The sequence below is a fragment of the Oryctolagus cuniculus genome, chromosome 8 (assembly GCF_051225735.1).
Source record: "Oryctolagus cuniculus isolate XC-2025 breed Fujian yellow rabbit chromosome 8, ASM5122573v1, whole genome shotgun sequence".
In the NCBI taxonomy this organism is placed as follows: domain Eukaryota; kingdom Metazoa; phylum Chordata; class Mammalia; order Lagomorpha; family Leporidae; genus Oryctolagus; species Oryctolagus cuniculus.
Genome location: NC_142874.1, coordinates 13,033,506 through 13,054,732, shown reverse-complemented (window position 1 = coordinate 13,054,732; position 21,227 = coordinate 13,033,506). Strand labels below are relative to the sequence as shown.

At 55.3% G+C, this 21,227-nt stretch overlaps 1 long non-coding RNA gene across 1 annotated transcript; it reads right to left on the bottom strand.

Annotated features, from left to right (window-relative positions):
• Positions 1 to 682: 682 nt before the first annotated feature.
• LOC103346230 (uncharacterized) lies at positions 683 to 11,614 on the bottom strand. Its single transcript, XR_016211590.1, has 5 exons — positions 11,467 to 11,614; positions 9,825 to 9,929; positions 5,105 to 5,142; positions 2,691 to 2,728; positions 683 to 940 (listed from the first exon to the last, which is right to left on the bottom strand). It is a non-coding gene; the product is annotated as an uncharacterized LOC103346230 (long non-coding RNA).
• Positions 11,615 to 21,227: the final 9,613 nt, after the last annotated feature.

Below are 21,227 nucleotides of genomic sequence, written 5' to 3'. Positions count from 1 at the left end.
ACCAGGTAGTTCCATTTTCAAAATGCCAGACACTGTATCAAATTCTCTTTTCAAAGATTATGAAATAAATGGGGATTAATGGAGAGAGTCAATGATTTGCTGTGGGAACATAACACAGAGAATTCAGAAACCTAGCAAGGAGCAGAGGTGTGTTGGTGTCATCAACTGATTCTCTAGGGTTAACAAAAAGTTCTGACTTGTGGCATTTAGCAACTTACGTGGCATGAATATCAACAGATGGATGTGGTTTGAAACTACCAAACTGTGATTTGGTATGAACACGATTTTAAATCCATTCAAAGGATTTTATGGTATGCATCTTTATCAAATTTTGATGAGATTTTAGAATATGAGCTTTCATGAACTTTCTGTGACTTCATGATGAAAAAAAAATGTATGAAAATGCTACCATGAAAAAAATTATGTGTGGGTTTAAATTTTTTGTGCCAATATCAGCTCATATTTTCATTGTTTTTATATATTTCACTGTATTCTTAAATACTGATTTTATAGTAACTGTTGCATGTCCCCTTGAACAATGGAATTGGAAATTCAAGACTGAAATGGGTTGAGCTGAAAATTTTGGAATCAGATCATTCCATATTCCTTTTTGAATAAGTTTGTGAAGTGTGAAGTGTACAACATGATTTCCGCACAGTCAGAAAACATGACTCCTTTGAAGTCAGTTGCAAGCCAATTTGTTTATTTCTGGACAGAAAGAAAAATCTGTCAATTTTTTTTCTAAAAACACTCTTAGCTTCATGGTAGAGTGTAGGGAAATTAGTGATGTCCAGCTGTGAATATGCTACCATTGAATGAAATAAAATGATTCATTTTGGAGAGTTGGGCGGCCCCCTTCTAGATGTGAGTTTTGCAGCTTGCTTTATAGGGTCGATTACTGTTGTTCCAAAGCACCAGATATGATGAGATGGTTCCATTTCTGTTGAAATAAAAAGTGAAATAATATTCTCAGATTCTGGAGATATCCCAATTCCTGATTAAAGAACTGCCCTCAAGATTTCCCCTAAGAAATGAGGTAAACATCATTAAACCAAAAGACACACATGAGAAGGAACTGATAATACATGTCTCCAGGTGATGAACCAAACTTCACCCTGTAAAAAAATTGCCTTTTGCCAATAACAACCTAGGTTTGCAGAGTGCTTGCTGGCACTACTGAGGAGAAGTTAAGAGGAAGCCCTGAGATACCATGCCAATGGAGCTCTTGAGTAACAGCGGACAGAGGACACAGCTGTGCCCTGGAATCCTCTTCCAATGCAGGATTCCGGTCAATCGCCCTACTTGACATGGGGTCAGATTCCAGGAGTGGCATTATTTATTTCACTGAAGATAAAACCTAAGTTTTCTTAGGACATATTCATAAAGTAAACTCAGTATGAGAGAGAGAGTGGCAAAAAAAGTACTTTAAAGCCAAGTGTCACACACTCATAAAGGAGTGTTTTCATGAGGTTTCTGAGACTTCATGCAGACAATTTAAGGAAAATATGTGTTATGAAAAAACCATAGATATTATACTTTCTGAACCCAACAAATCCCCACTCTTCATTTTTAGAAGATTTACCTTTATCTTTGAATACTCTTTGTGTACAAAGCATTGGAATTAACCCCTGATGAAGCAAAAGAATAAGGGCAGGTAAACTGAAAGGACCTGGTAGTTTGGAAAGTGTCCATTCAGTGTGCAACTGTGAACACACATGGAACCACTTGATGCACAATGGTTGTCTTGGTGTAGGGGCCTCTTGGGCAATTCTCTACTCAGGAATTCCATCCATTCTTGGACAGAAATTGAATGTGTCAAGCAAAAACAGAAAACTTGTGCAAGCAGTCCTTCCTGTGAGGTTAAATGAAGTGCATGGGGAAAAAACCCTAAGCAGTCATGGTAACTGTGCTCTTCTGTAACTCAGAAGTCAGAGGACAGTGCACTGGTTGGGCCCATACCAAGCGCAGGCTTGGCATCCTCTCCGGCTGGAGAATTCACTCGGTCATTATACTGGACACTGGTCTGGTCTGCAGTAGCAGGGTAATTTGTTCTGCTGAAGAAACACCAGGGAGCAGGAAAAATAATGTTAGGTGAGAGCATGATACACTCATGGTGTGGATTTCAGGAGGTTTCTGAGACAGCTTAGAGATAAGCTTATGAAAAGATACAACTGATGAGCAAATTGATACCTAGCGTAAATGCTTTGTTGGACCAAAACAACTTCCTATTGTACCTTGATTCTTATATTTTAGTTTTTGTCTTTGAATACCAAATTGTCTTGCAGCATTAGAACTACTTTTAATGAAGGCAAAGAAAAAAATGAAACAAACTTGTAGCTTGGAAAATGTGAATTCAGTGTTGTACTGCCAACAAGTGTGAAGAAAACATGAAGACTATGTAGTCTTAGTTTATGGGCCTCATGGGCAATTCTCTACCAAGGAAGTTCACCCACCAGGGGAAGAAACTGAAGATATTTCAAGCAAAGTTTAAAAACAAACATTTTGAAACAGTAGTCCTTAGTCTTATGTTAAGTAAAATACAGAGAAAAGAAAAGAAAATCTTAAGAAAAAGAGATCCTAACTCAGTTTTCCAGCCACTTGGAATGCAGAGGACAGAAGACATAGGTGGGCCCATCTAGGCTCAGGCATGGCATCCTGTGCCATTTCGAGATTTTGGCCATTCACCCTACCTGGTATTGTGTCAACAGCAGTGGTAGCATCAAAGCACCTGTTGAATGACAAACAAAAGTTGTCAAGATATTTCAGACAACAGACCCATCTCAACCATCTGATGGCAGCAAAAAAATTTGAAATCCAAGCAAATTGGCTCCTATTGTGGACTTGAATGAGTTTTCTGATACATCATTAAAATCAGTTTCTTAAAGTATGGATAATGAAAAAAAGCTCATAGTTTAATAATTTTAGAACAAAATTCTTGTTTAAATTCATTTTTAGTTTTTTCCCCCTTTATCCTTGACTATTATTTGTATCTTAACAATCGCAACTACTCTTTCAGAAGACAAAAAGATTATGATAAAAATCAAAGGTCTGGTAACTTGGAAAGTGCCCATTTGGTGTTTCTCTAGGAGTCAAGGATAGAATAGGAGGAATACAAAATGGAGTAGATGAGGTTAAGTGCCCCACGGGAAATTCCCTGGCAAGGAACTCCATGCTTCCTGCACAGGATCTGAAGAGTCCAAGCCAAGTTAGAAAACTTCTACAAACATTTCTGCACAATAATTCTTAGTGTAAAGTTAAAAGATTTGTACAGAAAGATAAAATCCTGGTGCTTTGGCACAGTAGGTTAACCCTCCACCTGCGGCGCCAGCATCTCATATAGGTACCGGTCCTAGTCCCAGTTGCTTCTCTTCTGGTCCAGCCCTCCACCATGGCCTGGGAAAGCAGTAGAAGTTGGCCCAAGTACTCTAGCCCCTGCACCCATGTGGAAGGCCTGGAAGAAGCTCTTGTCTGCTGGCTTTGGACCGGTGCAGCTCTGGCTAGTGTGGTCATTTGGGGAGTGAACCAACAGATGGAAGACCTTTCTCTGTCTCTCACTGTCTGTAATTCTACCTCTCAAATAAATTTAAAAAATCTTTAAAATAGAGAAAACCCCAAGGAATCAGGCCAGCTGTCCTCATAATAAGTAAGAAAAAGAGGAGAGAAAACATCAGTAGGCCCACTGCAAGGTTAGGCCTGATATCCTCTCCCAGTGGAAGATTTTTGTCAGTCACCATATTTGACACTGGGTGGGCTTCCCCTGGAGTGTCATTCATTCCATTGCAGAAAAAAATAAAGCTCTCCTAAAACATTTTCATAAGAGACTCATCTCAGTATCAGATAGTAATAACAAATTACTTTAAATACCAGCATCCTACACTTACAGTGGGGATTTTCATGAGGTTTCTGAGACTTCATGTAGAAAAGCTAAGGAAAATATATGTTCTGGGTTCATTTTTAGGTGTCTTATTTTACCTTTGAACACTATTTGTGTAGAAAGCACTGAAATTACCCTGCATTATGGCAAAGGCGTAAGGAGATACTGATACTATCTGGTAACACGAAAAGTGTCCATGCAGCGTGCAACTGTGAGGCAACGATAGAGTAACAATGCAAAACACTTTTCTTATTTTAGGTGCCTCTTGGGCAATTCTCTACCCAGGAATTCCGTCCATTCTTCATGCACAGAAACTGAGGATGTCAAACAACATTAGAAAACATGCGCAAGCATTCTAGAAAATGTAGTTCATACTGTGAGGTGAAATGAAGTTTATCGGGAAAAAATATCCTAAGGGATCATGTCAACTGTGCTCTCCAGTAACTCAGAAGACAGAGTACAGTAGACACGGGTGGTCCCATAGAAGGTCAGACTTCTCACCTTCTACCACTGGAGGATTTTGGTCAGTGAATATACGTGACACTGTTCTGGTTTGGAGTGGTGGGGGAAATTTCTTATGTTGAAGAAAAACCAGGAGTTATCTTAGTATATTTGAAGACAACATATTCATTTCAACATGGAGCAACAGTAAAAGAAAAAATATACTGAAACATAATACACCCATGATGTGGACTTCATGAGGCTTCTAAGAGGTAAGTTTATGTAAATACAATGAATGAAAACTTGATGCACAGGTTTAACAATCTGGGGGAGCAAAACAAGTCCTCATGCTAACTTCCTTCTTACATTGTTTAATTTTTGCCTTTGAATGCATTGTGTACTGACCGTTACACTACCCCTTGGTAAAGCCAAAGGAAAAGGATGGAAAAAAATGAAAGCAACTGGCAAGTTGGAACATTCCCACTCAGTGTACTCCAGCAAACAAATGATAGAAAAACAAGAAGCAAAACACTAGTCTTAGTTTAGATACCTCAATGACAATTCTCTACTAAAGTACTCCTTCCTGTGAGGAAACTAAGGTTTTCAAGCAAAGTGAGAAAACTCAAACAGATATTTTTGAAAAGTAGTCCCTAGTGTTAGGTTAAAGGAAGTGCATAGAAATGAAGAAAAATACTAAGGAATGATGCTAACTGAACTCTCAGTAACTCAGAATGCAGAGGACAGAAGGCTTCAGCTGCCATTGAAAATTTTTTTACTCTGTCATCATACCTTACACTGATTCGTACTCCAGGGTAGCATTAAATCACCTGTGGAAGGTAAATCAAAAGTTTTCTTAGGATATTTTCAGAACACAATCATTTTATCAACTGACAACAGGAAAACATTATTTGAACCCATAGAAATACATGCTCATAATGTAGATTTTCATGAGTTTTCTGACACAAGATAAACATAGGTTTATTTTTATTTATTTATTTTTGACAGGCAGAGTGGACAGTGAGAGAGAGGCAGAGAAAGGTCTTCCTTTGCCATTGGTTCACCCTCTGCTGCGGTCGGCGCACCTCGCTGATCCTATGGCAGGAGCTAGGTACTTCTGGTCTCCCATGGGGTACAGGGCCCAAGGACTTGGGCCATCCTCCACTGCACTCCCTGGCCACAGCAGAGAGCTGGCCTGGAAGAGGGGCAACCGGGACAGAATCCAGTGCCCCAACCGGGACTAGAACCCGGTGTGCCGGCGCTACAAGGTGGAGGATTAGCCTAGTGAGCCGTGGCGCCGGCCAGACATAGGTTTATAAAGATGGGTACAATGAGAAAGCGGCTCATAGATTTAATAATTCAGCAACAAAAATGCCAATTTCAAATATATCCTTAGATTCCTTATTTTTATCCTTAAATATCGTTTGTGACTTACCAATTGCAAACACCCCTCAATAAAGAAAAAGCCAGGTATAGACAAAAGGAAAGGATACGGTAACTTGGAAAGTGCCCATTCCGTGTTCTGCTGGGAGCCACACAGAGAACAACATGAAACAAAAGCTTTGCCTTAGATTAGAGCCCTCAAGGACAATCTCTGCTGAGCAATTCTATCCTTCCTGGAGAACAACCGAAGAGACCGAGTCAAGTTAGTGGTCACATGAACATTTTGAAAATGGATTCTTTGTGTAAACTTAAAGAAACTGTATGGAAGTAAGAAGAAATCCTAAGGAAATACACCAAAGTGCTTTTCAGTAACTAAGAAGATAAAGTGCAAAAGGAAAGTGTGGTCCCACTCTAGATTCGGGCTGAATATTCACACAGTGAAGATCATGGTCAGTCACACACCTTGACACTGATTGGATTTCCATTGTGGTGTTACTTATTCTGTTGATGGAAAGAACTAAGGCTGTCTAATGATGTTTTCAGAAAACAGACCCATATCAATATGCACATGGTGTAAAATAAATTATTTTACATCCCACCATGTTTAATTCATAATGATGATTGTCATGAACTTTATGGTACCCCAAAAAGAAGTAAAGGAAAATGCATGAGAACAAAACAGATAGATAGGAGAGTTGTTAAACAATTCCTATTTTAAATTTCTTCAAGATGTTTTATTTGTATTTGAACAGCAGCTGAGAACAAAGCATCAGATGACCTTAGGCTATAGCAAAGGGGTAAAGATAGACAATCGCCAAGTTTCTGGTAACTTGCAAAGTGCCCATAGAATGTGCAGCTGTTGGCCAGTGAGAGATGATGCGCTTCCACATGACGGTCTTGTACAGGTGTCACATGGGCAAATCTCTATCGAGGAAATACGTCCTTCCGTGGCAGAAACTAAAGGTTTCAGGAACATTAAGAAAACATAGCCAAACGTTCTGGGAAAAGCAGCTCTCAGCATTATCTTGAAAGCATGGCAGACATACTGAAGAGGAGTTCTCAGAACTTATGCCACATGAAATCTTCAGCATCTCATAGATCAGAGGACATAAAACATATGGACCCCTACTGAGCTGAGGCATGGTATCATTTGCCACTGGAAGGCTCTGCTCAGTCACCATGCCTGATTCTGGGTTTGACTCCAGTGAGACTATCATACTTCCTGTGGAAGAAAAAACAAAAGTTGCCTAAGCAGATTTTCAGATGCAGATCCAACTCCATGTCAGAAAGCAGGAACAGAAGTGATCTCCAACCCAAACAACACATTCTCATAATGTGGATGTGCACAAGTTTTCTGAGACATAATAAGGGTAAGTCTACAAAAATCCAAATTAGGAGAAAATGGGGAGATGTTGTCATGTTTTGAGAGAAAAACAACTGGCAAGGTGAAAATCATTCTTAGAGGTTTATGTCCTTGGCAATCATTTGAGTTTAAAGAATTTCCCTTCCACTTGGAGAAAATGAGACAACAGTCATAGATGAAAAGAAAGGATCCAGTAATTCAGAAAGTGCTCTCTCCATGTCCCAGTGGGAGCCACGAAAGAACAATATGATGCACAACCCACTGTCCTAGTACAGGAGCCACATGGATAACTCCATCAGGGATCGGGTCCCTCCTGGACAGCAACTGAAGACTTAAATTCAACATGACAAAGTCATGCAAATATTTAGGCAAGTTTATCCTTCATGGAGGGCTCCAGAAATGTAGATAGGATGCGACAAGCTACTAAGCAACCATGCCGACTCTTCAGTAAAGCAATAGACAGAATACAAATGACACGGTTGACACATGCCAAGCTCAGGCATGCCCTTCTCTTCGCATGGAGGATTTGGACCAAGTATATGTGTGGCAATGGTTAGGATTTCCAAGTTGGTTAGATTGACTCCGCTGCAGATATACCTAAAAGTGTCTTCGGATAGGTTGAGAAAACACACTCAACCTGCTATTACAAGCAAATCAATGATTTGACATCCCAGCAAATGGCACTCAAAATCAACACTTTCTGGAGGTTTCTGAGACATCATAAACTAAGAATCAACTACATATCAGAAGTACCAAATGCAAAGCTAGAATACTACAAGGAAAAAAGTGTGTGGCACGTGGTGGTATAGAACTTGTGTACCAAGCATTGCAGTGACCATAAACAGCTGCAAAAGCATAAGGAGAGAGAAACTGAACATCTTTGTGATCTTGGGAAGCACATACTGAGTGTAGAGCCACAGGAAGCAAACTGGCTGTCTCAGTAAATGTGCCCCAGGGGCAATGTTGTACCTAGGAACTCTATCCTTCCAGGCCAGAACATCAAACGTTTCCAGCAACCTAAGAAACACAAAGGAAAAATGGAAAAAGCAACCCCTAGTGTTCAGAGAAAGGATCAGCAGAGAATATCAAAGGAACTTGTAAGGCATTCTGGTATTTGAGCACATCAAGTGCTCAAGAGAACAGAGGTTAGAACAGAAGTGTACCCAAAGGGAGACTGGTGCTAGCATCATTGGACACATTTGGAGTTTGATCAGTTATCAGACCATCCTAAATGTCAGATTCCCATGTAATCATCAGGTCTTTCGGTAAGGGAAAGAAAATAAGTCCTCGGTGATTTTTCACATCAGAGAGGAATAAAATCAGTATTTCTGAAACACAGAGATGAACACACTCACAATGGATGTTCCTGACAATTCTGACTCATGTTCCTGTACATGCAAACATGCATTATGGGAAATGGCTCATGGATTTCAAACAGCTAGAGTAAAATCATTTCTTGCGCTCCACTCATTCTTAAAGGTTTTCTTTCTGTCCAGGGACATATCTTGATACTCCTAATTGCAAAGACAATTCCAGACAGCCAAAGAATAGAGAAAGATGTAATGAGAGATCTGGTAACATACAAATGGCACAAATGGTGTCTACCTGGGAGACAAGTAAAGTCACAGGTGGTCCAAGAGTGTTTTTTAGTTTGGTACCATCTCAGACAATATCTGAAAAATTTTCTACTATATTTACAAATGTTCGAATGGGGAACACAGGAATGGAACAACATGCAAATATAGGTGCAGGTTGGCTCCACTGCACACTGGAGCATTAGGTTCAGCGAGAAGACTTGACACTTGATTACAGTTCTGCTATTATTTCATCCATGGAAGGATCCAGGCATACTGAACTGAGTGACTGAGAAGACAGATTTCATTCAGCATTAGTATAGAGTAACAAAAAATAACTTCCTAACTAAAGAGTAAGGAAGAAAAACTAAAAGGCTCTGCGAACATTCAAAAATGCCGAGTCGTTATGCAGCAGTGTTCAGCCAATGATAGGACTCACGAGGACAAAAGGCAGTCATGGAGGACACGACTTGCACACGAGCACTTCTACACTGAAGAAACGCATCCATGTTAAGCAGAAGGATGAAGATTCCAAAACAGGTAGAAAACACAGACATATTTTCAGAAAAGGAGACACTTAGCAATAACATTCCACCACAAAAATGTCACGTCAAAAAGGAACAACAGCAGTAACTCTAAAGCACAAACCACACAAGAGCCAAACAGATTGTTCCTAAGTTCAAATGGGGGCGCTACAAGTTTGGGGACAACGATCTGTAACAAGATTACAGAGACCACAGAACCTACAAAAAACCAGAATGAAACAGAAAATCTTGGATTCACACAAAGAGGTCACTGAGAAAAATGTCCTGAATCATGGCAAATTACAGGAAACAAAGTACATATTACAGTGCAAAGGCAAAATGGGCACACAGAGACAGAGAAAACTGTACTACTCAGAGACAAAAAAAAAAAAAAGGGAAACCTTTAAGGAAGGTGAAGAAAATCGAAGCAAAACAGACTGAAAAAGCAGCGTTAAAGGCAGTACAAACACTGGAGGAAAAAATGAAAGATCTATGTAAGCAAAAGACAGAGAAATCCTAGGTCACAGGACACCTTCTGGTAACAAGGAAGCACTTTGCAGAAGCTTCCCAGTCCTGGAGGCAATAGGAAAGCCCGTTCTCGCTCAAGGAGCCCCGGCAACCCAGCGGGCTCCCAGGGGCAGAGGACACAAGGCACACGGGGCCCCTACCGTGGTCGTGGTCGTGGTCGTGGTCGTGGTCAGCCTCCTCGGTGCTGGGAGTCATGGTTGGGAGCGGCACGTCCGGAACAGGTTCCCGGGTGCCGGGCTCGGCGTCTGCGGAAGAAGAGGAGACATCACGCACTTGGCCTGAGTGAGGGTCTTTGCCGACAACACACCTGCCTCCGCCTAGGAAACCAGGCAGAGGAATGTTCTCCCGGCCCCACACCTCCCGACGCCTCATGTGGGTGGGTGCCTAGGTCAGAGTGGAGACAGCACGGGCGCCTGCCTGCCTAGGCCACAAAGAATCCCGGCCAAGGGAAACTGGTGGCACCGGGACCAGGGCAAGGGCCCGCAGCAGGGCGCGCCGTCCCCACTTGTGCGTTGGGCCACGCAAGGCCTTGGTGCCACCCCACCCTCCGAGTGGGTTCCCCTCCTTGGCCAGGGCTGGCGGGCTAAGAGCGGCCCTTCCCTTCCACACGGCAAGGCGACGAGGAAGGGGAAGTGAAAGGATCCAGGAACCAGGCAAGGGCCACCTCCGGGTTCCAGGGGCAGCCAAGAAAGAACCTGACGGCACCCAGCCCCCTGTCTCAGGGGAGGGGCCTGGTGGGCACACCTCGAGCAATCCTCTGGGCCCTCCAGGACGGCAACGGAGCACCGTGTCCGGCACGGGCTCAGTCCAGCCAGGCCTCGCTGGACGGCTCCCCACATGGGGGCGAGAGGGGAGAAAAGCGGACGGAGCAACCGCGCCCTCTCTCATCTGCGCCCACTCAGGGCACGGAGGACAGACGGGCCCGCGTGGCTGGCTCCACACACCAGCCCGGGTCTGGTCTGGGCCACGAGCGCACGACTGGGAACTGGCCCATCCAGGACACTGGGTCAGATTCTCCTGGTGGCCTGCCGCACTACAAGGCAGACAACTCCCCAGCTGCCTGGGGGCACGGCACGGGTCCAGAACACGCTCGTGCCAGCGTCAGAGGGCACATCGAGGACTTGTCCTCAGGCAGCGGCCACGCCTCCTGGACGCTGTCCCGGGAGCTCGGAGACCAGCCAACGCCAAGAGGAAGGCAAGGACGTCTCAGGAGAGGCAGAGGCACAGAGCACCACCCTCGCGGAGCCCAGTGTGCCCGCGCCTAAGTCCGCTGCGCACACTGGGCCACCAGGGGCAGTGGGGCACTCCACGCCGGGTCCAATGAGGCTTCTGCACTCGCAGCCTCCGTGGCGACGCCAGGCATGCGGGCTGGGAGTGCTGCAACAGAGCCCCGGGGTCATGGCCGGAGCAGACGTGGGGGGCGGGGAAGCCTACGCCCCTCCCGCACGGGTTAGCAGACCACCACGCAGAGAAACGGACAACCTGCGGACAGGCCCAGGCAGCGTGCAGCCAACCAGAGAACCCGGGAGGACACACGGCCCCGTCTCGGAGCGCCTGACTCGCACCGCGGCCCCTCTCTCCCCAGGGAGCACATCCTTCCCGGGCAGAGCCCCGAGGACGTCCCCGCAGCTCCAGAGCACAGGCCAGCGTTTCAGGACAAGGAATCGCATGGCGACACCTTCCCGGTCCCGGAGGCAATAGGAAAGCCCGTTCTCGCTCAAGGAGCCCCGGCAGCCCAGCGGGCTCCCAGAGGCAGAGGACACAAGGCACACGGGCCCCTACCGTGGTCGTGGTCGGGGTCGTGGTCGTGGTCGTGGTCGTGGTCGTGGTCGTGGTCGTGGTCTTGGTCTTGGTCGTGGTCAGCCTCCTCGGTGCTGGGAGTCATGGTTGGGAGCGGCACGTCCGGAAAAGGTTCTCGGGTGCCGGGCTCGGCGTCTGCGGAAGAAGAAGAGACATCACACACTTGGCCTGAGTGAGGGTCTTTGCCGACAACACACCTGCCTCCGCCTAGGAAACCAGGCAGAGAAATGTTCTCCCGGCCCCACACCTCCCGACGCCTCATGTGGGTGGGTGCCTAGGTCAGTGCGGAGACAGCATGGGCGCCTGCCTGCCTAGGCCACAAAGAATCCCGACCAAGGGAAACTGGTGGCACCGGGGCCAGGGCGAGGCCGCGCCGTCCCCCCTTGTGCGTTGGGCCGCGCAAGGCCTTGGTGCCACCCCACCCTCCAAGTGGGTTCCCCTCCTTGGCCAGGGCTGGCGGGCTAAGAGCGGCCCTTCCCTTCCACACGGCAAGGCGACGAGGAAGGGGAAGTGAAAGGATCCAGGAACCAGGCAAGGGCCACCTCCGGGTTCCAGGGGCAGCCAAGAAAGAGCCTGACGGCACCCAGCCAGCCCCCTGTCTCAGGGGAGGGGCCTGGTGGGCACACCTCGAGCAATCCTCTGGGCCCTCCAGGACGGCAACTGAGCACCGTGTCCGGCACGGGCTCAGTCCAGCCAGGCCCCGCTGGACGGCTCCCCGCACGGGGGCGAGAGGGGAGAAAAGCGGACGGAGCAACCGCGCCCTCTCTCATCTGTGCCCACTCAGGGCACGGAGGACAGACGGGCCCGCGTGGCTGGCTCCACACACCAGCCCGGGTCTGGTCTGGGCCACGAGCGCACGACTGGGAACTGGCCCATCCAGGACACTGGGTCAGATTCTCCTGGTGGCCCGCCGGACTACACGGCAGACAACTCCCCAGCTGCCTGGGGGCACGGCACGGGTCCAGAACACGCTCGTGCCAGCGTCAGAGGGCACATCGAGGACTTGTCCTCAGGCAGCGGCCACGCCTCCTGGACGCTGTCCCGGGAGCTCGGAGACCAGCCAACGCCAAGAGGAAGGCAAGGACGTCTCAGGAGAGGCAGAGGCACAGAGCACCATCCTCGCGGAGCCCAGCGTGCCCGCGCCTAAGTCCGCTGCGCACACTGGGCCACCAGGGGCAGTGGGGCACTCCACGCCGGGTCCCATGAGGCTTCTGCACTCGCAGCCTCCGTGGCGACGCCAGGCATGCGGGCTGGGCGTGCTGCACCAGACCCCCGGGGTCATGGCGGGAGCAGACGTGGGGGGCGGGGAAGCCTACGCCCCTCCCGCACGGCTTAGCAGACCACCACGCAGAGAAACGGACAACCTGCGGACAGGCCCAGGCAGCGTGCAGCCAACCAGAGAACCCGGGAGGACACACGGCCCCGTCTCGGAGCGCCTGACTCGCACCGCGGCCCCTCTCTCCCCAGGGAGCACATCCTTCCCGGGCAGAGCCCCGAGGACGTCCCCGCAGCTCCAGAGCACAGGCCAGCGTTTCGGGACAAGGAATCGCATGGCGACACCTTCCCGGTCCCGGAGGCAATAGGAAAGCCCGTTCTCGCTCAAGGAGCCCCGGCAGCCCAGCGGGCTCCCAGGGGCAGAGGACACAAGGCACACGGGCCCCTACCGTGGTCGTGGTCGTGGTCGTGGTCAGCCTCGGTGCTGGGAGTCCTGGTTGGGAGCGGCACGTCCGGAACAGGTTCCCGGGTGCCGGGCTCGGCGTCTGCGGAAGAAGAAGAGACATCACACACTTGGCCTGAGTGAGGGTCTTTGCCGACAACACACCTGCCTCCGCCTAGGAAACCAGGCAGAGAAATGTTCTCCCGGCCCCACACCTCCCGACGCCTCATGTGGGTGGGTGCCTAGGTCAGTGCGGAGACAGCATGGGCGCCTGCCTGCCTAGGCCACAAAGAATCCCGACCAAGGGAAACTGGTGGCACCGGGGCCAGGGCGAGGCCGCGCCGTCCCCCCTTGTGCGTTGGGCCGCGCAAGGCCTTGGTGCCACCCCACCCTCCAAGTGGGTTCCCCTCCTTGGCCAGGGCTGGCGGGCTAAGAGCGGCCCTTCCCTTCCACACGGCAAGGCGACGAGGAAGGGGAAGTGAAAGGATCCAGGAACCAGGCAAGGGCCACCTCCGGGTTCCAGGGGCAGCCAAGAAAGAGCCTGACGGCACCCAGCCAGCCCCCTGTCTCAGGGGAGGGGCCTGGTGGGCACACCTCGAGCAATCCTCTGGGCCCTCCAGGACGGCAACTGAGCACCGTGTCCGGCACGGGCTCAGTCCAGCCAGGCCCCGCTGGACGGCTCCCCGCACGGGGGCGAGAGGGGAGAAAAGCGGACGGAGCAACCGCGCCCTCTCTCATCTGCGCCCACTCAGGGCACGGAGGACAGACGGGCCCGCGTGGCTGGCTCCACACACCAGCCCGGGTCTGGTCTGGGCCACGAGCGCACGACTGGGAACTGGCCCATCCAGGACACTGGGTCAGATTCTCCTGGTGGCCCGCCGGACTACACGGCAGACAACTCCCCAGCTGCCTGGGGGCACGGCACGGGTCCAGAACACGCTCGTGCCAGCGTCAGAGGGCACATCGAGGACTTGTCCTCAGGCAGCGGCCACGCCTCCTGGACGCTGTCCCGGGAGCTCGGAGACCAGCCAACGCCAAGAGGAAGGCAAGGACGTCTCAGGAGAGGCAGAGGCACAGAGCACCATCCTCGCGGAGCCCAGCGTGCCCGCGCCTAAGTCCGCTGCGCACACTGGGCCACCAGGGGCAGTGGGGCACTCCACGCCGGGTCCCATGAGGCTTCTGCACTCGCAGCCTCCGTGGCGACGCCAGGCATGCGGGCTGGGCGTGCTGCACCAGACCCCCGGGGTCATGGCGGGAGCAGACGTGGGGGGCGGGGAAGCCTACGCCCCTCCCGCACGGCTTAGCAGACCACCACGCAGAGAAACGGACAACCTGCGGACAGGCCCAGGCAGCGTGCAGCCAACCAGAGAACCCGGGAGGACACACGGCCCCGTCTCGGAGCGCCTGACTCGCACCGCGGCCCCTCTCTCCCCAGGGAGCACATCCTTCCCGGGCAGAGCCCCGAGGACGTCCCCGCAGCTCCAGAGCACAGGCCAGCGTTTCGGGACAAGGAATCGCATGGCGACACCTTCCCGGTCCCGGAGGCAATAGGAAAGCCCGTTCTCGCTCAAGGAGCCCCGGCAGCCCAGCGGGCTCCCAGGGGCAGAGGACACAAGGCACACGGGCCCCTACCGTGGTCGTGGTCGTGGTCGTGGTCGTGGTCAGCCTCGGTGCTGGGAGTCATGGTTGGGAGCGGCACGTCCGGAACAGGTTCCCGGGTGCCGGGCTCGGCGTCTGCGGAAGAAGAAGAGACATCACACACTTGGCCTGAGTGAGGGTCTTTGCCGACAACACACCTGCCTCCGCCTAGGAAACCAGGCAGAGAAATGTTCTCCCGGCCCCACACCTCCCGACGCCTCATGTGGGTGGGTGCCTAGGTCAGTGCGGAGACAGCATGGGCGCCTGCCTGCCTAGGCCACAAAGAATCCCGACCAAGGGAAACTGGTGGCACCGGGGCCAGGGCGAGGCCGCGCCGTCCCCCCTTGTGCGTTGGGCCGCGCAAGGCCTTGGTGCCACCCCACCCTCCAAGTGGGTTCCCCTCCTTGGCCAGGGCTGGCGGGCTAAGAGCGGCCCTTCCCTTCCACACGGCAAGGCGACGAGGAAGGGGAAGTGAAAGGATCCAGGAACCAGGCAAGGGCCACCTCCGGGTTCCAGGGGCAGCCAAGAAAGAGCCTGACGGCACCCAGCCAGCCCCCTGTCTCAGGGGAGGGGCCTGGTGGGCACACCTCGAGCAATCCTCTGGGCCCTCCAGGACGGCAACTGAGCACCGTGTCCGGCACGGGCTCAGTCCAGCCAGGCCCCGCTGGACGGCTCCCCGCACGGGGGCGAGAGGGGAGAAAAGCGGACGGAGCAACCGCGCCCTCTCTCATCTGTGCCCACTCAGGGCACGGAGGACAGACGGGCCCGCGTGGCTGGCTCCACACACCAGCCCGGGTCTGGTCTGGGCCACGAGCGCACGACTGGGAACTGGCCCATCCAGGACACTGGGTCAGATTCTCCTGGTGGCCCGCCGGACTACACGGCAGACAACTCCCCAGCTGCCTGGGGGCACGGCACGGGTCCAGAACACGCTCGTGCCAGCGTCAGAGGGCACATCGAGGACTTGTCCTCAGGCAGCGGCCACGCCTCCTGGACGCTGTCCCGGGAGCTCGGAGACCAGCCAACGCCAAGAGGAAGGCAAGGACGTCTCAGGAGAGGCAGAGGCACAGAGCACCATCCTCGCGGAGCCCAGCGTGCCCGCGCCTAAGTCCGCTGCGCACACTGGGCCACCAGGGGCAGTGGGGCACTCCACGCCGGGTCCCATGAGGCTTCTGCACTCGCAGCCTCCGTGGCGACGCCAGGCATGCGGGCTGGGCGTGCTGCACCAGACCCCCGGGGTCATGGCGGGAGCAGACGTGGGGGGCGGGGAAGCCTACGCCCCTCCCGCACGGCTTAGCAGACCACCACGCAGAGAAACGGACAACCTGCGGACAGGCCCAGGCAGCGTGCAGCCAACCAGAGAACCCGGGAGGACACACGGCCCCGTCTCGGAGCGCCTGACTCGCACCGCGGCCCCTCTCTCCCCAGGGAGCACATCCTTCCCGGGCAGAGCCCCGAGGACGTCCCCGCAGCTCCAGAGCACAGGCCAGCGTTTCGGGACAAGGAATCGCATGGCGACACCTTCCCGGTCCCGGAGGCAATAGGAAAGCCCGTTCTCGCTCAAGGAGCCCCGGCAGCCCAGCGGGCTCCCAGGGGCAGAGGACACAAGGCACACGGGCCCCTACCGTGGTCGTGGTCGTGGTCGTGGTCAGCCTCGGTGCTGGGAGTCATGGTTGGGAGCGGCACGTCCGGAACAGGTTCCCGGGTGCCGGGCTCGGCGTCTGCGGAAGAAGAAGAGACATCACACACTTGGCCTGAGTGAGGGTCTTTGCCGACAACACACCTGCCTCCGCCTAGGAAACCAGGCAGAGAAATGTTCTCCCGGCCCCACACCTCCCGACGCCTCATGTGGGTGGGTGCCTAGGTCAGTGCGGAGACAGCATGGGCGCCTGCCTGCCTAGGCCACAAAGAATCCCGACCAAGGGAAACTGGTGGCACCGGGGCCAGGGCGAGGGCCCGCAGTCCCCCCTTGTGCGTTGGGCCGCGCAAGGCCTTGGTGCCACCCCACCCTCCAAGTGGGTTCCCCTCCTTGGCCAGGGCTGGCGGGCTAAGAGCGGCCCTTCCCTTCCACACGGCAAGGCGACGAGGAAGGGGAAGTGAAAGGATCCAGGAACCAGGCAAGGGCCACCTCCGGGTTCCAGGGGCAGCCAAGAAAGAGCCTGACGGCACCCAGCCAGCCCCCTGTCTCAGGGGAGGGGCCTGGTGGGCACACCTCGAGCAATCCTCTGGGCCCTCCAGGACGGCAACTGAGCACCGTGTCCGGCACGGGCTCAATCCAGCCAGGCCCCGCTGGACGGCTCCCCGCACGGGGGCGAGAGGGGAGAAAAGCGGACGGAGCAACCGCGCCCTCTCTCATCTGCGCCCACTCAGGGCACGGAGGACAGACGGGCCCGCGTGGCTGGCTCCACACACCAGCCCGGGTCTGGTCTGGGCCACGAGCGCACGACTGGGAACTGGCCCATCCAGGACACTGGGTCAGATTCTCCTGGTGGCCCGCCGGACTACACGGCAGACAACTCCCCAGCTGCCTGGGGGCACGGCACGGGTCCAGAACACGCTCGTGCCAGCGTCAGAGGGCACATCGAGGACTTGTCCTCAGGCAGCGGCCACGCCTCCTGGACGCTGTCCCGGGAGCTCGGAGACCAGCCAACGCCAAGAGGAAGGCAAGGACGTCTCAGGAGAGGCAGAGGCACAGAGCACCACCCTCGCGGAGCCCAGCGTGCCCGCGCCTAAGTCCGCTGCGCACACTGGGCCACCAGGGGCAGTGGGGCACTCCACGCCGGGTCCCATGAGGCTTCTGCACTCGCAGCCTCCGTGGCGACGCCAGGCATGCGGGCTGGGCGTGCTGCACCAGACCCCCGGGGTCATGGCGGGAGCAGACGTGGGGGGCGGGGAAGCCTACGCCCCTCCCGCACGGCTTAGCAGACCACCACGCAGAGAAACGGACAACCTGCGGACAGGCCCAGGCAGCGTGCAGCCAACCAGAGAACCCGGGAGGACACACGGCCCCGTCTCGGAGCGCCTGACTCGCACCGCGGCCCCTCTCTCCCCAGGGAGCACATCCTTCCCGGGCAGAGCCCCGAGGACGTCCCCGCAGCTCCAGAGCACAGGCCAGCGTTTCGGGACAAGGAATCGCATGGCGACACCTTCCCGGTCCCGGAGGCAATAGGAAAGCCCGTTCTCGCTCAAGGAGCCCCGGCAGCCCAGCGGGCTCCCAGGGGCAGAGGACACAAGGCACACGGGCCCCTACCGTGGTCGTGGTCGTGGTCGTGGTCGTGGTCAGCCTCGGTGCTGGGAGTCATGGTTGGGAGCGGCACGTCCGGAACAGGTTCCCGGGTGCCGGGCTCGGCGTCTGCGGAAGAAGAAGAGACATCACACACTTGGCCTGAGTGAGGGTCTTTGCCGACAACACACCTGCCTCCGCCTAGGAAACCAGGCAGAGAAATGTTCTCCCGGCCCCACACCTCCCGACGCCTCATGTGGGTGGGTGCCTAGGTCAGTGCGGAGACAGCATGGGCGCCTGCCTGCCTAGGCCACAAAGAATCCCGACCAAGGGAAACTGGTGGCACCGGGGCCAGGGCGAGGCCGCGCCGTCCCCCCTTGTGCGTTGGGCCGCGCAAGGCCTTGGTGCCACCCCACCCTCCAAGTGGGTTCCCCTCCTTGGCCAGGGCTGGCGGGCTAAGAGCGGCCCTTCCCTTCCACACGGCAAGGCGACGAGGAAGGGGAAGTGAAAGGATCCAGGAACCAGGCAAGGGCCACCTCCGGGTTCCAGGGGCAGCCAAGAAAGAGCCTGACGGCACCCAGCCAGCCCCCTGTCTCAGGGGAGGGGCCTGGTGGGCACACCTCGAGCAATCCTCTGGGCCCTCCAGGACGGCAACTGAGCACCGTGTCCGGCACGGGCTCAGTCCAGCCAGGCCCCGCTGGACGGCTCCCCGCACGGGGGCGAGAGGGGAGAAAAGCGGACGGAGCAACCGCGCCCTCTCTCATCTGCGCCCACTCAGGGCACGGAGGACAGACGGGCCCGCGTGGCTGGCTCCACACACCAGCCCGGGTCTGGTCTGGGCCACGAGCGCACGACTGGGAACTGGCCCATCCAGGACACTGGGTCAGATTCTCCTGGTGGCCCGCCGGACTACACGGCAGACAACTCCCCAGCTGCCTGGGGGCACGGCACGGGTCCAGAACACGCTCGTGCCAGCGTCAGAGGGCACATCGAGGACTTGTCCTCAGGCAGCGGCCACGCCTCCTGGACGCTGTCCCGGGAGCTCGGAGACCAGCCAACGCCAAGAGGAAGGCAAGGACGTCTCAGGAGAGGCAGAGGCACAGAGCACCATCCTCGCGGAGCCCAGCGTGCCCGCGCCTAAGTCCGCTGCGCACACTGGGCCACCGGGGCAGTGGGGCACTCCACGCCGGGTCCCATGAGGCTTCTGCACTCGCAGCCTCCGTGGCAACGCCAGGCATGCGGGCTGGGCGTGCTGCACCAGACCCCCGGGGTCATGGCGGGAGCAGACGTGGGGGGCGGGGAAGCCTACGCCCCTCCCGCACGGCTTAGCAGACCACCACGCAGAGAAACGGACAACCTGCGCACAGGCCCAGGCAGCGTGCAGCCAACCAGAGAACCCGGGAGGACACACGGCCCCGTCTCGGAGCGCCTGACTCGCACCGCGGCCCCTCTCTCCCCAGGGAGCACATCCTTCCCGGGCAGAGCCCCGAGGACGTCCCCGCAGCTGCAGAGCACAGGCCAGCGTTTCGGGACAAGGAATCGCATGGCGACACCTTCCCGGTCCCGGAGGCAATAGGAAAGCCCGTTCTCGCTCAAGGAGCCCCGGCAGCCCAGCGGGCTCCCAGGGGCAGAGGACACAAGGCACACGGGCCCCTACCGTGGTCGTGGTCGTGGTCGTGGTCGTGGTCGTGGTCAGCCTCGGTGCTGGGAGTCATGGTTGGGAGCGGCACGTCCGGAACAGGTTCCCGGGTGCCGGGCTCGGCGTCTGCGGAAGAAGAAGAGACATCACACACTTGGCCTGAGTGAGGGTCTTTGCCGACAACACACCTGCCTCCGCCTAGGAAACCAGGCAGAGCAATGTTCTCCCGGCCCCACACCTCCCGACGCCTCCTGTGGGTGGGTGCCTAGGTCAGTGCGGAGACAGCATGGGCGCCTGCCTGCCTAGGCCACAAAGAATCCCGACCAAGGGAAACTGGTGGCACCGGGGCCAGGGCGAGGGCCCGCAGTCCCCCCTTGTGCGTTGGGCCGCGCAAGGCCTTGGTGCCACCCCACCCTCCAAGTGGGTTCCCCTCCTTGGCCAGGGCTGGCGGGCTAAGAGCGGCCCTTCCCTTCCACACGGCAAGGCGACGAGGAAGGGGAAGTGAAAGGATCCAGGAACCAGGCAAGGGCCACCTCCGGGTTCCAGGGACAGCCAAGAAAGAGCCTGACGGCACCCAGCCAGGCCCCTGTCTCAGGGGAGGGGCCTGGTGGGCACACCTCGAGCAATCCTCTGGGCCCTCCAGGACGGCAACTGAGCACCGTGTCCGGCACGGGCTCAGTCCAGCCAGGCCCCGCTGGACGGCTCCCCGCACGGGGGCGAGAGGGGAGAAAAGCGGACGGAGCAACCACGCCCTCTCTCATCTGCGCCCACTCAGGGCACGGAGGACAGACGGGCCCGCGTGGCTGGCTCCACACACCAGCCCGGGTCTGGTCTGGGCCACGAGCGCACGACTGGGAACTGGCCCATCCAGGACACTGGGTCAGATTCTCCTGGTGGCCCGCCGGACTACACGGCAGACAACTCCCCAGCTGCCTGGGGGCACGGCACGGGTCCAGAACACGCTCGTGCCAGCGTCAGAGGGCACATCGAGGACTTGTCCTCAGGCAGCGGCCACGCCTCCTGGACGCTGTCCCGGGAGCTCGGAGACCAGCCAACGCCAAGAGGAAGGCAAGGACGTCTCAGGAGAGGCAGAGGCACAGAGCACCATCCTCGCGGAGCCCAGCGTGCCCGCGCCTAAGTCCGCTGCGCACACTGGGCCACCAGGGGCAGTGGGGCACTCCACGCCGGGTCCCATGAGGCTTCTGCACTCGCAGCCTCCGTGGCAACGCCAGGCATGCGGGCTGGGCGTGCTGCACCAGACCCCCGGGGTCATGGCGGGAGCAGACGTGGGGGGCGGGGAAGCCTACGCCCCTCCCGCATGGCTTAGCAGACCACCACGCAGAGAAACGGACAACCTGCGGACAGGCCCAGGCAGCGTGCAGCCAACCAGAGAACCCGGGAGGACACACGGCCCCGTCTCGGAGCGCCTGACTCGCACCGCGGCCCCTCTCTCCCCAGGGAGCACATCCTTCCCGGGCAGAGCCCCGAGGACGTCCCTGCAGCTCCAGAGCACAGGCCAGCGTTTCGGGACAAGGAATCGCATGGCGACACCTTCCCGGTCCCGGAGGCAATAGGAAAGCCCGTTC